This window comes from Zingiber officinale, chromosome 3B (genome assembly GCF_018446385.1).
Source record: "Zingiber officinale cultivar Zhangliang chromosome 3B, Zo_v1.1, whole genome shotgun sequence".
In the NCBI taxonomy this organism is placed as follows: Eukaryota; Viridiplantae; Streptophyta; class Magnoliopsida; order Zingiberales; family Zingiberaceae; genus Zingiber; species Zingiber officinale.
Window position 1 is genome coordinate 96,158,863 of NC_055991.1, and position 4,095 is coordinate 96,162,957.

At 37.6% G+C, this 4,095-nt stretch overlaps 1 non-coding gene across 1 annotated transcript; it reads left to right on the top strand.

Moving 5' to 3' along the window:
• Positions 1-2,600: 2,600 nt before the first annotated feature.
• LOC121968921 lies at positions 2,601-2,707 on the top strand. The gene has a single exon (XR_006108435.1). It is a non-coding gene; the product is annotated as a small nucleolar RNA R71 (small nucleolar RNA).
• Positions 2,708-4,095: the final 1,388 nt, after the last annotated feature.

Below are 4,095 nucleotides of genomic sequence, written 5' to 3' on the forward strand. Positions count from 1 at the left end.
AAAATACATACTCATGCTGTTGTTGGGCCCAGCAACTGTACTTGCTATGCGCGCATCCCTAACTAAACTCGGGGTTGCAATTCCCGATTCTAGTAGGGTTTACTAGGTTATCTAAAGCTAGGGACGACTGTGGGAGCCCAACCCAAGGACAAGTGAGGTCCAGTACAGTGCCACTGAAAAGTAAAATACTGATTTGTAGCTAATATACCTCATCTTGCTCTTACTAGGTTATCTAAACTTAGAACTAGGTTATCTGAACCTAGAGGCGACTGTGGGAGCCCACCCGTTGGACCGTAGTCCCATATAAACTGTAGCAAAGCTAATTATGCTATAAAATGCTCCTATTGCATTTATCTAAGCTATTAAAAATGCCTATGTTGCATTTAACTGAGCTAAACATTTTATCAAGCATTTGGTGTGCACTAATTCACACCCTATGCGCTGAAAATCTGTATACAACTAAACTAAGGCATAAAATCATGAAAAGAGCTACTTATACTGCAGGTGAGGGGTTTCTTACCTCCTGCGCTAGTTTTTCTTACAATCCAATCGCTAAGTTTTCCAGAGAAGGGATCTCTTCGACGATCTTCTCGCGTCTATGCGTTCTTCTCGCGGAGAGGAGCGTCCTCGTACCCTTGATGTTGCCGGAAGATACTCCTATGGCCCTAGGGATGAAACCCTAGGTCTTTCCTTGAACTTGGGTGCCGAGAGGTGAGGAAGAGAAAGAGGAGGCAGTGTTGAGGGTTTTAGGGAGGAAAAGAGTTGTCGTTAGAAATAAAAATAATAACTCTCCACTTAATTTCTCCCTATTTATATTAAGTGGTTTATTCGGCCAACTAAACCTTAAATATAATTGTTTCCCTCTTCTTTCAGCACACCCCTGCTGGGGCCTCCTGGTTACTAGAGTTGTCTATAAGACATAGAGTCTCATAGGTCTCGGGTTCAATTTCCGCTTAGGCTATTTTACGTTTCTATTTATTTTTGCTACTTCCACTACTCTAAAAATTCCATAAAAATATCCTAAAATTCCAAAAAAATACTAGGATATTTATAAAAGTATTTTGAGAATTTTTGGGCGTTACAGAAGGACCTTCCAAGAATTATTCAGATTTTATGATCCTCCTCCATATCAAGTACCACAAAGCCGATGAGCACCAAGCTCCCACTCACCTCCACCGACACATCTTCAATTATTTCCATCAGATATTTGCATGAATAATCAGCTAGTTGTAGTGATATGGTAGTGAGTTTAATATTTTTAAGGCCTAACTTATTACAAATTGAATAAGGCATGAGGTTAACACTTGCCCCTAAATCACAAAAGACTTTTTCAATTAAAGTGGTCCCTATTTTGCAAGGAATGGAGAAACTTCCTAGATCTTAGACGTTTGGAGGTGTGGCATCTAGTAGCAAGACGTTATTCTCCTCCGTCAGTGTTACCATTTCGTAGCCTCCTTTCCTTCTCTTGCTTGCCATTATTTCTTTAAGAAATTTGGAAAATTTGGGCATTTATTGTAATGCATCAATGGGTGGAACTTCGATGCATAAGTTCTTGACTTTTTCTAGAAATTTTCTAAATTCTTCATCTCTTTTTAGGTTGGTCAATCTTTGAGGAAATGGAACTGCTTGTGTTTGAGTAATAGGCAAAGAAGACTCTTCAACCGTTGCGGTACTCTCCTCCTCTTCTTTAGTGCCTTCATCATTAGGTAGAGAAGGAGAGAGCTCTCCATTATTTTGAGTTCCATAACTTTGAGGAATCACTTGGGAATCTCCCAAGATCCGTCCACTCCTTTGCTCAATCCTATTACAATGCTCAATAGGATTCACATATGTTCTTCCTGGAAATGTCCTAGTGCTCTTGTAGAAAGTGAAACTATCTAAGCAATTTGGCTATCTTGGAGCTTTTGATGTTTCTCCACATTATCTATCCTTTGACTCAGTTGCTTGAATTCATTCTTCATCACCTTTTGCTTAGTAAGAATTTCCTCAAGCATCTTTTCTATTTGGGATAGTTGATAGTTTTGTGGCAGTTGGTATTGATAGCTTTTTTTGTTTGGGTTGGTAACTCGATTTTGCCCCTGAGGATGGTCCTTGTTCTTAATTGTTTCGATAAGAATAATTTAGATAATTCTTCCACCTAGAGTTGTATGTGTTGGAATACGAATTGTTTTGCCTTTGATTGTAACTTACTATTACATCACGCTGCTCAAGTTGGTCTATTTGTGCAAAAATGACACCCAAAAGGTAAGTTTCTTAAGCATGATCTGTGCTTCCACAAGAGTCACACACACATACAATTACATTGGCCGTACTAGTACCTATATTCTTAATCTTTTTGGTTAAGGCATCCAACTTTGCAGACATGAGAGTAATTGCATCTACGCCAAATTTTTCCTGATCCCTTGACAGGGTTTCCAGAGAAGGAGTTTCCACATCTTTCAATTGTCCATTGATGATGGTTCTGAGCTATATTCTCAATAATATCTTTGGCCTTATCAAGATTTTTGTTCATTAATGCCCCTCCAGCTGTAGAATCAAGGGACATCTTAGTGTGATAGTTGATGCCATTATTAAAGGTGTGTAGGACTAATCACTTCTCGAGTCCATGATGTGAACATTATCTAAGCATATTTTTGAATTTATCTCATGCTTCAAATAATGATTCTAAATCTGATTGTCTAAAGCTTGATATAAGATTCCTCATATGAGCAGTTTTACTAGGGGGTGAGAGCTTATCAAGGAATTGTTGCTCACATTACTCCCAAGATGTGATGCTATTGGCTGGCAAGGATGTAAGCCACATTTTTGCATGACCCCTCAAAGAAAAACCAAACAACATTAGTCTCATCGCCTCTGTACGGACTCCATTCATCTTTATAGTCTCACAAATTTCATAAAAGACCTCAAGGTGCTGATTCGGATCTTCGTGGGGTCCTCCTCTAAATTGATATTACTGCACCATAGTTATCACCGTAGGCTTTATTTCAAAGTGATTAGCTTCAATGGCTGGTCTTGTGATGCTAGACCTCAAGCCTTGTACATAAGTTGTTGTATAGTCTTTGAGAGGTCTTTTTGCCATTTCTAAATGTGATTGCTCTATTTGTTATTTTTCTAGGTTCTTTTTTTTTATGTGAAATGTCCTATGAATCTCAGGATCGATAGGATATAAATTTCTTGCAATGTTACTTCTATGCATACAAGAGCAATACTAAATAGTTAAGTCCAAAGAATGAAAGTGTAAAAAAAAAATGAAAATAGAGGAAAAATAGAGTTTTGGAAACAAAAAATGAAATGCAAGATAAATAAAATGCAGAAATTAGAATTGCAGAAATAGATATTGAAGAAATACAAGATGTAAACGAAAGAATGTGTAAGTAAATTTGCAAAAATAAAAAAAAATAATACAAAGTTTAAGCTAACTCTAAATGATAATCGATAAATGCTATGTCAATCCCCGGCAACGGTACCAAAAACTTATTACGAAGCTGTAAGTGCATGGCTACATCGTCAATAATAAAAATATTGATCCCACAGGGATTGGGAACACTTAAAGACTCTCACATCAAATTAGCTAAACTAAAGAATTCTTGAACAAAAGTAAAGTGTAGAGACAAAATAAAGTGAACTAAAAAAGAGTGAGGAAATCTTGATTGGTGACATGTTCTAGGGGTTTTGGTTTCAATATAATGGAACTTAATGTGCTTGAATCACTCATTTTCTATCATCAATTCTCATTCATATAGGAAGCCTAACCAAAGTCCCAACACTAATCCGCGTCTATGTGTTGGAGTGTTATCTCTATTGTCATCCTATGCTCCTAAATGGAGAGGGTAATCTAAGAAGTCTGGTTGAGAGGGAATCCTTGTCACTAGGACCCTTCGGTCATACATTCCTAAATCACTCAAATCACCTATGTGCATGGGATTAGGGAAAACCCATTAAGTGTAGCTAAGTCTCACTTATGGGAGAATTGCTTCCTTCATCTAGATCTATCCCTAGATGTCTAGTTAAGAGGGAATCTTTGTCACTAGGACCATCCAGTCATACAATCTAGAGATCAATCCATATAAAGTCAACAATCCACATACATCCATC